General features: G+C 40.4%; 1 pseudogene; it reads left to right on the top strand.

The window, feature by feature from the left end:
- The first annotated feature begins 8,928 nt into the window (after positions 1-8,928).
- LOC130018142 (COX assembly mitochondrial protein 2 homolog) lies at positions 8,929-9,169 on the top strand (annotated as a pseudogene).
- Positions 9,170-14,335: the final 5,166 nt, after the last annotated feature.

Below are 14,335 nucleotides of genomic sequence, written 5' to 3'. Positions count from 1 at the left end.
CTGATGTGCCAGTATGGGGCCTCCACGGGAGGCTTGGGGAACTGTAAGTACCTTCCCAGAGCATTGAAACAGCTGGGTTAGACCAGACCAGTGACTGACGGCCTGCTGAGCAGATACTCCAACTCTCTCCTGCACACCCATCCATGCTATGGGGTCTCTATCCCCTTCACTGAGTGATGTTGCTGGTCTCTGCTCAGAGCACTCAAGGCCCTGCACGCTAAGTCACTCTTGTCCTTTCCCATTCCCGTCCTTTCTTCAATCAGATTAACCATGGTTTTTCTTCCTCATGACCCCAGAGAATGTAGATGTGGGTTTGGGGCATCATCCAGGCATGAGTAGATTTGCTTCTATGACTATTCCTTCTTTTCTGAGGAAATAACCTTTTGACTTTGTGAGTAAATAATAGAGTCCCTCTCCTCATGTCCACATCTATCATTGGTCCTCCTCACTATACTTTAGAAATTATAACCACAGCATTGGAGCAGCCGGGCTAGACAAAACCAGTGCTTGTCCTCCTAAATACATGCTTGAAAATGCATTTCTCTTTGGCCACCACATTTGGACATGTTTTGCTTACATATCTAGCCTGTAAGAGTCAAGAGAGTTTGGGAGTTTCTTGTTCGCTGCACAGAGGTGGGAGCACAGTGAGAACTTGCAGTCCCAACAAAGTGGGACTTGGTGCAATGCAAGGACTTCAGACACTCACTGGTGATAGATGTGACTAACCTGGGCATCTTCTGTGCACTGGTTTCAGCTAAGGAATTTAAGCTAAGTACAAATACCCCAAAGTGAATGCTGGGTTTGGGGCATAGATACCCACACGCCCCAAAAAAATGGCAATTTCAATACCATACCGTGGCTTACCACTTTGATTTTGCTTCTGTCTATGGAGCCAGTTACTAAGGAGCTGAACCCAATTCAGTAGGATGATACAATGTTGCCTCACAAAGAAAGATGAGGGGAGGAAGAGACTATATGCCATTTGGGCGTAAGGATTATTTAAACTCTAAATTTAAAAAAACAAAAGAAGACTTGGGGTAATCTTTGAATTTAGAGTTCTCAGGGAAATCCTGAATTGTATGTGAAAGAAAATAACATTGCTGATGGGAGAAAATTCTGGAAACTGAGACTTAAACCTTTCATAAGACATGTGCATTGATAAAGGATCATTTGCAACTACCCTATCTCCCTGGATGATGGTAAGTCCCAAGAAACTTGTCACTAGAATGGACACCCAAGTTAGATATGCATAAACAACCTTATTCTGTGTACTATTATTTTCTTGATAGCCTCCTACAAGTGGTATCTCATCTCATCCCTCATTCATACCTTTTTGGTTTGGCTTAAGATGATATATAAGGTGGCTGAGTAGGCCATGCTGTAAATATCTCCCATCTATAGGAGAGACACATGACATGACAGTTATTTATTGCTCCTGTTTATCTCTTTTGTTATGAGGACATCTTAGCCAAGAACCTAAAAGGTCCACGTGAAAATGTTTTTTCTCTTTCTCCTCCTTTTGTTGCTGCTGTGATGTATGGGCATCACATATCACCTCCACCCACACACCCCGCACACACACACACACATGCCAGCAAATGCCGGCAAGGGGCTACTACCTGTGTGCTCTCCAGGGCTCACTAGTCTGTGAGCTGTGGGCCTCAGAACACACTGGCTGGAGTTCTTGCATTCACAACTCCCATGTCTTTGGATAATGAATAATGAATACACAGCAAGTTTGTTTGTTCATAATCATCTTCACCCTGTGATATGTTTCTGACCTTTAGTGGTCCCCTTACATTTTTCCAGTATTGTTTACCTGCCTAGAAAAGACATATCTAACATCAGAGACAAACCAACATTGCTATGCACGGAGAAGTGCACATTCCTAGTTCTTGACCTCCTACAAAGAATGTAAAGGGCAAAGTATAATGATGGGTTATAATGGCAAAGACTATTTCAAGGCAGATTATGAAGTTCTGCAGTCCCATAGCCACTGCCTACACTGCCTGCCATTCCCAGGTTCGCTTTTGGGAAACAATACCAAGTTTCCTTCAACAATGCAATCGCCATTGCTTCGCAGAGGAAATGAAAACCTTGGGTTTTGCAACAAGGAAATTTTCCATCAACTGGCTGGGACTCAGCTCCTCCATTAGTACTTCGTAAACCAGTAGGAGGAAACACATGGGAAAGAACTGGGACACGGTGTTAATGACGACCAAATAGCTCCAAGCTTTGGAGAGGCTGATGTTTCCTTTGCTGTAGATGTGGACCTGCTCTCAGATGTCACTGATGATGGTGACAAGCAGTCTTATCATGATGTATGGCAAGCATACTCTTCTTGCAATAGAACAGCATTTTCTCTCCTCTGGGGTACAGCAGACAGGAGGAAGGAGTGCTTGTACCGCTCCTTAATGAAGTTGTCAATGACAAACACTTCGTGAAACTAAAACAAACTTCAATTAAGTATAAGTACAAGTCGAGTAAACGTTATTTAGCTTATGATATTAAATAATTAATATATATTCTGCCCCTCTCAGAGAGCCCGGCAAGCTATTGAGAGTATCTCGCCCTCACAGCAAAGCCTGGCAAGCTCCCCATGATGTTTTCGATATGCCATACACTAACAAGTCTCACAATGTTACTGGGCCTGCTCGAGCAAATCGATGAACAACAGGAGGACAGTGACAGTGAAGTGACAGTGATATATAGTATATATATATATATATATATATATATACATATATATACTTAGTATTCAAATATATAAAATATATTCTCTAAATAACTAGTAAACTTACATGTGAAAATGATGTTCCATAGTACCATACAATGCTAAACACTTCAGTCATGATAAATTGCAGAAAATACTAAAAAATTATGAAAAACAAAATCGTCATTATTATCTTCCAAATATATTTAATATTTAGAAATTTTAAAACCGGTATGAAAGAACAAAAAATTACTTACCAATAGAGAATATAGAAATTTTTTAACAGCAAAAACTTCAATTTTGAAATTAGTTGAAGGTCAACCACATTCTTTTTTTGTGTGTGTATGAAGCACCAACTATTGCATTCACATTAAAAAGAATTTTGAAGTTGAAAATAATTTTAGTGATATAAATGACTTATAAGAGAAATTTCAATTCTCAAAATCCATTTATAAAATTATGTCAAGGGCAAAATAAAGCAATCCCTTCCCCCAACCACTCAGATGCAAAGGATCTTTCTACAACTTAATCCTACAAAATAAGGAAACAATTTGAACACCTTTACTAGAATCTCCAAGGTAATTTTATAAAGGGCGGTGGCATATCCCTCTTTAGTCATAAACTTAACTAAATAGGTCTTGTAATTTTTCAGATTCTTTAAAGGAGTGTCCTATTTGTGTACTCGTTTGTCAAACACCATGTGTGATGCAAATTTAAAATGGTAGAAGCCAAAAAGGTAGAACATCAAGCACTTACCTAGGACACTACCAACCTAGGTTCTATCTCTCTGGGATCCCAAAGAAGCAGACTTTTGAGTTCAAAGTCAGGAGTAAGTCTAAGTACCTCTTGGTTTATATATGAATATATAGTAAAGAAAGCTTCTTCTTAAAAGGTGTAAACAGCTCTTCATTTTCATCCCCCAAGCTAAATTGGTCTTCTCCCCCACCCAGCTGAGCTGGTCTTCTCCCCCACCCAGGTCAGTTTATCTGCTGCTTCTCGAACCTGGGACTTGGATTTCTCCCTGCAAGCCCCCCAGGCGTCCTCTCAGACCTTGGGAGACAAAGCAACCCTGAGCCTCTGACCCTTCCTTTTCGTCCCCTAAGCTAAGCTGGTCTCCCCCACCCAGGTCAGTTTATCTGCCGCTTGATCATTGTATAATTGAAACCCAAGCACAAAAATTTGTAAGTCTACAACTGTACCTCATGGTGTCTCACTAATAAAAATTAATTTTAAAAAAAGGTATAAACAAAATCAAAAGTAAAAGGTTAAAATTACTTCAGATAAGCAGAGCAGAATATGCACAAACTTAATTCACGTTTTTACTTTTGACTTTTATAGATGTGAGATGAAAAACAGAGGCCTGAAGAATCACTGTCCTCCCATTGTTCATCAATTTGCTAGAGCAGGCCCAGTAAAGTCTCCATTGTGAAACTTGTTGTTACTGTGTTTGGCATATTGAATATGTCATGGGTAGCTTGCCAGGCTTTGCCATGCAGGCGAGATACCCTCGGTAGCTTGCCGGGCTCTCCGAGAGGGGCAGAGGAATCGAACCGGACTCGGCCGTGCTGGCCACATGCAAGACAGATGCCCTACCACTGCATTGGTGGTATAGTGGCGAGCCCGAAGAATCATTAATTAATAAAGCTAGTAACTTCTTCTACAAATCAGCAAACCTCAGGGAACATGGACATTGAAGTTTGAAGTATAATAAAAGATTCAAATTGAGACTATAGGAGTTCTACTTACCTCTACTGTGAAAAAAATGCTGGAGACAGAGAGTCATTCGAAACCTTAACAAAACAAAAAATATCTATATGATCTACAAAGTCTTAAAGTTTATTCAAGCAATGGGAAATCTGGGGTAACCAGCAGCTCCCCATCTCTCCCAAAAGCTACTTTCAGAAGGAAAGAGCATAAAACTACTCGCCTGTGTAATGAGCGATCAGAGAGATATAAGGTAGGTAGAATAGGACACTAAAATTGCAAGGATTATATTTAGTAATGCAAGATAGAAATAGTGTTAGAGATACAAATGCAAGTTCAGTTCACCCTCAACTACAAACACTTCGTGGTGTCCTTTGCTGGGAACTCTTAAGAAATCTGGGCAGCCCCAATGAAATCTTTCTTTTTTGAAATTCTGGTAAGGGCAGCCACCTTCACTATAGAGTCCTACCAGGAATATTCTCTCTTCATGACATCGAACTGGAGAAAGGCCCTAACCAGCGCCACAGGGATGTAGACTAAGACACAATACCAAAGGGTAAAAACAAGAGAACACTGCTAAACTGACTTGAGGGAAGAAACCCTAGGACTCACCGCTTACCCACTTACCGGGGCAGGGAAAGGTAGAATCTAAGGGCATGCAGAGGAAAGAAGGATCACAAGAACAACAAGTCCTGATACTCTGAGAAAACAGGTGTGGGGAGCTTGGATCCTACTTGGACATCTCACCTGTGCACAGACCGCTGCATTCTCACAGCTAACAAGCAGCAGCAGAAACAAGCACACACCGGGAGCCCAGAGTGTAGGAAGAAAAATTTTTCAGGTACAGCAGTGAGTAGGAAAACAGTGAGAAGTAGAGCTCCGAGCAGAATTTCAGCAACAAAGCTCCATCTTAATATTCAGGTTGCACTGAAGGAATGTGCAGCAGCACTGTGCTAATGAAAACAGTATCTCAGAACCCGTTCAACGCTCCTAATCTGACTCAAATTTCCACACGAGTTTCTTGTCAAAAATAGTTTTAAAAAACATGTCATGACCCAAATGAGCAACTATGTGAGAGCAGACACCTGCGGTTTTACAAGTGTTCTAGAAATGAGACTTGAATTGTAAACCAGGATCTGCACCAACACAGGGACCCTTCCCTCCAGGTATACCTGTGGCAGGGGGCATGACCTCTTGGGTTGCTGCAGATCATGCATCTGACAATTAATTTCCCTTTCATGCTGCACTGGACCCATATCTCAGCTTCCTTTACAGAACTCTTATGACTAAAGCCTGGCTACCTCAGCTGCATAAAGCCAGTAGCCTGCCATTCTATTCCAATCAAAATTCAACAAAATAACTGTGAACACAAGAAACTGTACAAACCTAATTTAAAAGAAAATATTGCCTGGATCAGTGTTAGAGGTCCCACATAATTCGCACAGGAGCACCAAAGTACTATACTTGAAAGAGGAAGATACTATACTTGAAGGGGGAAGAAGAGAACACTATTGACCAAGCTGAAGCCTCAACAGGGAATACCCACATTAAGAATCTCTCTGATAAAGAATTCTGAGGTGAAGCTAAGAGGATGTTATTGAGCTCAAAGAAACAGTGGAATGGACTTCCAATAAAATAGAGAGGATATGAAAGAAATGGTGGAAGGGGCAGTCAATATAATACAGAAAGAAATGAGAGCATAAATTTAAAAGAAGCTACAAAAAGAATAGTCACTAATAAAAATTTTGGTAGATGAAATAAAAAACTCAGGGGATGCCCTCAACAGTAGAATGGCAACTGTTGAAGACAGAATCAGTGAGCTTGAAGATGTGCTCCAGAAAACATAAAGGCAATAACAGAATATGGTAAAAAGACTTCAAAATAGCTCAATGGTGAGTAAGAGATATATGGAATGAGTTCAAGAGGCATAACATAAAAATCATCTGAGTACCAGAACAGGGAGGCAAGCCCAATTACTACCAATATTGGTAGTAACTGTTAATGACATCACTACTGAGAAGTTCCCAGAGCTGGAGAATGCAGGCTACCAGATCCAAGAAGCCCGAAGGGTACCAGCTAAAAAAGACCCTAATAAAACGAATCAAAGAAACATAATGAGAACGACAAATAGCAAAGATAGAGACACAATACTGAAAGCAGCAAGATCAAAGAAGAAATCACATACAAAGGAGAACTTTTTAGATTTTCAGCAGACTTATCAGACGAAACCCTCCGGGTCCAAAGATATTGGGATATAGTTAAAAAAAAACTCAATGAAATGATTTCCTCAGAATACTGTATCCAGTTAGACTCTCATTCAGATTTGAATGATATACTACTTCATAAATTAATAACAGCTCAGGAATTTTGTAGATTTAAACCTTAAATGAAAAACTGAAGGTGCTAGTGTAACACAAAATAAAACCCCCAAATACAACAATCTTCTACAGAATGTTGACACAAAACCCAATGAAAATATTCTCTCTCATTGTCAATGGTTTAAGTGCACCAATAAAGAGTCACAGAGCTGAAAAATGGATTAAAAATCTAAATCTATCATTCTGCTGTCTATAAGCAAAACACAAACAGTCATAGTAAAAATAGACTCAAGGTCAAGGAAGGAAAACAAAATTTCAAGCAACCAATTTCTTCAAAAAAGCCAGGGTAGCCATACTAGCATCTGACAACATAAATTTTAGGATGAAAAAGATAAGAAGTGACAATAAAGGCCATTTCACAATCACTATCACCCCATTGTTCAGCAATTTGCTCGAGCGGTCCCAGTATCGTCTCCATTCATCCCTGTCACATGCTAGTGTAGCCCGATGACATATGGGGGGCTCTTTCAGGGTCAGAGGAATGAGGACCATCATTGTTATTGTTTTTGGCATATTGAGTATGCCACAAGTGGCTTGCCAGGCTGCCATACGGGATACTCTCAGTAGCTTGCCAGGCTCTCCGAGAGCAATGGATGCTTTGGGGGCAGCCTCTAATCACCTTTACAGGTATTCCGAGTCAGTAATATATGCGAGAATGATACTCTCAGTAGCCTGCTGGGTTCTCTGAGAGCAAGAACTTGAGAGTAAGAGGTCGCAAGGCCACAAATGCGGCCGCACGCTTACGGGAGCTTGGTTTTATTTTATTTATTTATTTATTTAATTTCACAATAATCAAGAAATATGTACATCAGGAAGAAATTACACTCCTAAATTTACTCGTGTCCAAGAGGGGTCAGCAAAATGCTTAAAACAACTGCTAATAGACTTCAAGGAGGACACTGTTAGCAACAAAATAGTAGTCAGAAACTTCAGCACTGCCTTATATTGATCTTGATAGATCAATGAGACTAAAACTAAAAAAGGAACTACTGGTGCTGAAGGAAGAAATGGAAGAGAAAGGGCTAGTAGATATTCACAGGGCTTTTCATCCCCTCAAAAGCAGAATACACATTCTTCTCCAATGCACAGGGAACATTTTCCAAGATTCCTTAGTGCAGAGACAGGAATAACCCCTGTGCATCGCCATGTGTGACCCCCAAAAAATGGAATCTAAATTAGATAGAATGCTACTAGGATGTACTTCAGAATAAGAAGAATCACCAAGGAGAGAGAAAACCATTAATAATCACAAATCATTAATAATCAAAATGCAACATATGTATGCATATGTTTATATATATAACCACAAATATAGTATCTCAATATGAGTAAAATTTGATGGAAGAGAAAAATACTTTAATATCCAGAGCTGACACTTGAACTACCTTAGTAATCTCCAGAACCAGTGAACAAAACTAGTGGCCCAAACCATTGTTTCTCACCCTTTCACTGACTACAACTCCCTTCGGACCTTGTTTCTTCTTGTGGCACCCCGTTCTATCAGTTGGTATTCTAACCTTGTCACAAGACTAGAGGCAAAAATCACCCATTTATATGATTTTAACCTGTGTTCCCCTTGTAACATCCTGGAGGGGCCCCTAGGAGTTATTTGATCCCTTGTTGAGTAATGCTGGTCTACAAAGTTCTATCATCTACTCAATCTGCTTAACAATTGTGGAATATACATATACACATACATATACATCATATACATATACATATACATATACATGTTTATAAGTATTATACTGCACTCACCAAGCAAGGGATGTGGGGGGGAACGAAGGGACAGACTAGAAGTATCATATGAGGTGGGGACTGGGCAGTGGCTTCCAGGGAACTGTTCTAACTATCCATTAAAAACATAGATGCTATTTACACTATTATAAGCATATCACCTGAATTATCATAATAATTTTTAATTGGCTAACGTTCCCCACATTTAATTTACTCAAAACTATGTTCCAGCGGAGCCGCCACGGGCCCTCGCGGCCGCCATACTGGGGCGCGCCCGCGCATGCGCCCTGAGCCTCGTCTCGGCCGGGCTCGGCGGGTCGCCCCGACTCTGCTGCAGGCTCCTGGGCGGGCCGCCGTCAGGGTTGTTCTGATAGGGTCCATCACCTCCTCCTAAGGATGTATCCCGACTTATCTCCACACTTGCACAACTGAAGAGTGCAACATCTTGATAAACTTGCTTGAGGAATGTCACAAAAATCACAGCTCTCTGAAATGTTTGGTCATTGCAATGATCTTGATTGAGAGATGAGAAAAATGCTTGAAGAAAGAGTGCACGGAAAAGAGGATCAAGAGCAGGGAGCATGGTAATGCGATGCGAAAGAGACTGATTAATTCCCCAGAGGATTCTGAAAAATAAATTGTATTTTCACTGGATGCCTTGGCTGAGAGAAGACCTAAAGCCTCTTGGTTGACAGCTGAAAGAAGCCTCTCAATTGGTTCTCCGGAACCCTTTGCCGATCCGTAGACACAAGGCATGGAAAGATCCGGAAAAGCCTGGATTCTGACAATGTTGGCAGACCCTTAAGTTCTCACCAGCAAACTTGACTTCCCACTTTCCCCCTTTCTCTCCACCAGGGAACACTGGAGTAACTTCTCTCCCTCAATAAAAGAACTGATTTTAATCATAAAACACACACACACACACACACACACACACACACACACACACACACACACTATGTTCCAGCAGCATCCCTTTTACTTACCTCTTATGAAATAATTTGCATTTTTAAATAAATGGACCCAAGAAAAGTTCATTTGTTAACGGTCATACGATGACTAAAGAGCAGTTTATCTTAAACCCAAATTTGTACGATCAGAGAGATAGAACCAGGATAAGGCTGTGTAGCTGACCCCAGTTTGTTCTCCAGCATCGCATATGGTTCCCCAGAGTACTTTCTGGAGTGATCCTTGGGCACAGAGCCAGCAATAAGCCCTAAGCACCACCAGGTGTAGTCCAACCCCCCTTTCCACTCCTGCCACCACCACCTAATTATGTATAAAACCAAATCCATACACATTACTAGCCTCAGTGCTCATAAATAAAGAGAGAGGGGAAAATATTAGCCCCAAGGGCTCCTAGGTTGAGAAGTCAATAAAGCACAAGTAAGTCAAAAGGGAACAAACAGAAAGCCTGGAGTCCGAGCTGGACCCTCACAAAGCCGATGGGAAAGACAGCAGCCTGGGAGCAGGTGACACAGTACTTCCAGGTCACGGCATGACCAAGAATTGCAGGCACATCCATCCTGACACATGCCCACGACTTGATGTCCAGACACACCATTAAGCACTGATCCTGTTGACTCCCACGTAAGGAAGGTTTATTCAGTAGAAAACATACCGGACCGGCTACATACTCTGACACCATATCTGTCAGTGTTTCTGCATCTCCTCTAAATACGGACCCTTCTGGTCTGGCTTCCTTCCAGGACCCATATCTCCCAAATACAAAATAATGATAATAATAATAGTGGTAATTTAAAATGAAATTCTACAAACAAAAATTAGAATAAGATTATCATATAGTACAGCTGTTTGACTTCAGGTTAGATGCCCAAAAGACTGAAAAGAGTCAAAAAGAGATATTACAAACAAGCACACAGCATTAATCACAATAGCACAAGCATAGAAGAAGCAACACAAGTGTCTAGTGGTAGAAGAGGAAGTAGCAGAATGCTGTATAGACATAAAACAGAGCACTACTGAGCTTCTCAGAAAATTCTGACACATGGTGAACACTAAAGACATGCTGCTAAGTGAACAAATCAGTGAGAAACAGAGAAACACATATTGAATCAGCTTAGACAGGAACTCTAATAAGTAGCTGGAATCTTAGAAACAGAACAGAGTTTTGGTTGCAGGTTCCTGGAGAGAAGGGGGAAAAGCATGTGCATTATTTACAGAGCAGTCTCTACCCTGCAGAAGGAAGGGGAGAGGAAGATGGAAGGCAGTTGGTTGCACGACATCATCACTGTAGTTAACATCGCTGAACACATAAGAACAAAGATGCCAATTTTTTTTTTGGCTTTTTGGATCACATCTGGTGATATTTATGGGTTATTCCTGGCTTTACACTCAGGAATTACTCCTGGTGGTGCTCCAGGGGACCATATGGGATGCTGGGAATCCAACCCGGGTCAGTCACGTGCAAGGCAAATGCTGTACCCACTGTGCTATCGCTCCAGCCCCTGAAGATGTCAATTTTATCTTTTATATATGTCACAATACAAACCTTTTTAAAGCTTGGGAAGTAGATCAGTGATCTAGTGAAAAGGAATTAAATTCTGCAGGGATCTCTTCCGGAGACAAAATAAAGAGGTGGAGTGGAGGACTAATTTGCTTATTCTGTGGAGAAAAACATGTGAAACCAGGGATGAGTAAAATTATTACAGACAAAAGTAAAATGCATAAATACGTATTTATGGCACATATAATAGATAATACAGGATTGAATATCTCCAAAGAGAAAAGAAAGAAAATTAGAAAAGATTGAAAGGAAGAAGACATTCCTGAAGAATTCATTACTGTTATCATAAACTACCACCAGGAATGGTCCAAAAACAGTAAAAAATAGTAACCATCTACTCAGAAGTCTGCTTTTGTGTCACCCCACTAAATTTGAATATTTGAGAAAACCTTCATTTTCTCAAATGACAGCTGCCGTTCGGTTGTCTGGTGAAGGAGTCTGAATGTAGACATGGCCGATTTCACCAGCAAGGTGAGTTCAGTCCTCTGAGATAAACATTTCTGTCTGATGCAAGCTAAAAGAAATCTTTTCTATATTCACAAACAGACATGGGTGAATACATTTGTCTAAGCAAACTGTTAAGTCAGAGGCTAGAATACATATAAAGTATATGATTACAAGTTTAAATATAGCAACAATATTAGAATAATTTAAAAAGTAATTACTATATTGAGTTCTTGGGCCCCATATCTAGTTGAATCACTTACTTGTACAAGATTATTTTGTACATTATATTAGCTTCTGAGTACAGATTTTTTCCTGAATGGTGGACATTTTAATTTTACATTGGTACCCTTTTCCTCAAATGATTTCATTGAATATTATTTTTATGATACTATCTCACTGCTTTTTATAGTTGCTTATCAGATTAAAGATTGTTTCTTTGTAAACTGCTAAGTTTGTTTAGTGAATGGATATTACTATGTTGAATGGGGCTGGAGCAATAGCACAGCTGTAGGGCTTTCGCCTTACAAGCGGCAAACATGGCCGACCCGAGTTCGATTCCTCAGCCCCTCTTGGAGAGCCCGGCAAGCTACCGAGAGTATTCGATATGCCAAACACAGTAACAACAAAGTCTCCAATGGAGACGTTCCTGGACCCGCTCGAGCAAATCGACAATCAACGGGAGGGCCTTTACCTTTACCTTTACTTAAAGTTAATTACCTAAGAAAATTATTAGCATAAAAACGTAATCCACATATTGAGGTCCTACAGTATTTTTAATTTTATTTTTATAAAGTTGTTCACAATAATTGATTACATTTAATATTTGAACCGTGCACGGCAGAGCCTGGCAAGCTACCCGTGACGTACTCGATATGCCAAACACAGTAACAACAAGTCTCATGATGGAGGCGTTACTGGGCCCGCTCGAGCAAAATCGGTGAACAACAGGGGGACTGTGATATATATATACCGTGATATATAATATTTGAACATCAATTTCACCACAATTACACCTTGCCATAGCCATATTTCAAGTGTTTACATCCCAAACCCCAAACCCTGCCCCCAAAGCAGAACCTAAGTAATTTATTTTGTATTTCTTGTTATGAATAATCCACTAAAAATGATCCAAAAAAAGTTTTCTTAGAGAAAAATGTGTGAAGATTGTTGAATTTCACCCAGGAGCCATTAAGCCCTTCTATTAGAGATTAGTAGCATGTTGTTAAAGGTTGAGACTTGTGTGCTGAGATATATATATATATATATATATATGTATATATATATAGCCTACAGTATTTTTGTGTAATCTTGATGCTTCCAAAGGAAAATAGTATTTGACTGTGATATTTAGATCTCCTATATTTCTCTTATTATCCTTAATTCTTTTTATACCTTTGTCAGCTTAATTTTTGTTTTGTTTCTATACTTCTAATTTCTCTGTATTTTTCTTTTAAGAGATATCTATTTCCTTTTATAGGTCCCTAGCCTGGACTGACCAAACCCGACTTCTTTACATGACATGGTCTCCTAGACTACAGAAAGAACTGGTCAGGCAACAGGTCACCGGAGATCTTTCCGGACCTCTTACTGAGCCAATTCTACCGGGGCACTTCAGACAGAAGAGACGTGCCCTCTCTGCCCACTCCAGATGAAACCCCTACGGCCACGAGTTTCCAGAATCAAAACCCAGGTATGCGGATTCCAGGACTAAGACTCCAGGCCACATGGCAGTAGCTGAGATGGGCTGTCCCTCCCAGTCTCCCTGCCTGCTTGGGATCCTGGCTGTCATGCCCACGATCTGCCTCCAGGCGCCATCTCAGTGCATCGACAGTCTTGATTCAGAGACTCCCAAATGAATCTCAAAATGTATTAGCTCCTTACAGAGATGTCTCTGGACCCAACCATTTACAATTTTAGAATTCCAGAAGTGTGTGGTTGCTTTTGTGGTCATGTGACTGCTCGTGTTATTCATAATAAGCAATAGAAAATAAAGTATCTAGCATCTGCTGCTGGCAGGCAGGCTTGAATGGTGGTGGAAAATTTCAAGAAAACCATAATGCTGAAAAGTAGAGAGTGTGGGAGAAATTGCCATAGAGGCACGTGGGGGATACTGGGGACATTGGTGGTGGAAAGTGTGCACTGGTGGAGAGATGGGTATTTGATCATTGTATGACCGGAACTCAAACGTGAAAGCTTTGTAACTGTAGCTCACAGTGATTCAATTAAAAAAAAACTGGTCAGAAACTTAAGAAACTGAGAGATAACATTTCTGCTCTCAAGTACCTTTCAACCTCTAATAAGCTTTATAATTTCACAGACTTTTTAACAGAGAATATTTGGACCACACAGCATTTCTAAGTTATACAACTCAGCTTTATTTAAAGGAAATCACACAAGTGTGTCCAATTAATTCTCAGTAACATTAAAATTTGTAACAGATTCCACGCATATTATTCTGGGTGCATATTTTGAAAGCAATAAATTCAAACAATAATCATAGCTTACCTATGTGACAAATTTAAATGTAAATGGTAAGACTAAAATAAGTAGGTAAAACAATTAGCTAAAACAAGAGGTAAGCTCGTGTAAGACCATGCTCCAGAGATTCATAAGTAAATCTCAAGAGAACAACAAGACACAAAAGATATTTTTTCCAGACACTCACACATGACTGAGATGTCCATGGTACCCTGGAAGGAGGGGTGGGTCCTGGGTTGACCCACCAAAACAGAACCCTAGCCCGCGCTTGCTCCCACACTTCAAAATAGCCACCATGCTCCCTACGGGACTCCATTGTCTTGGGACTCAACCTCATAGAGAAATTAGTCT

The sequence above is a fragment of the Sorex fumeus genome, unplaced genomic scaffold, assembly GCF_029834395.1.
Source record: "Sorex fumeus unplaced genomic scaffold, SorFum_2.1 ptg000239l, whole genome shotgun sequence".
Classification (NCBI taxonomy): Eukaryota; Metazoa; Chordata; class Mammalia; order Eulipotyphla; family Soricidae; genus Sorex; species Sorex fumeus.
The sequence above is the reverse complement of the archived record's forward strand: the minus strand, read 5'-3'. Positions and strand labels throughout refer to the sequence as shown.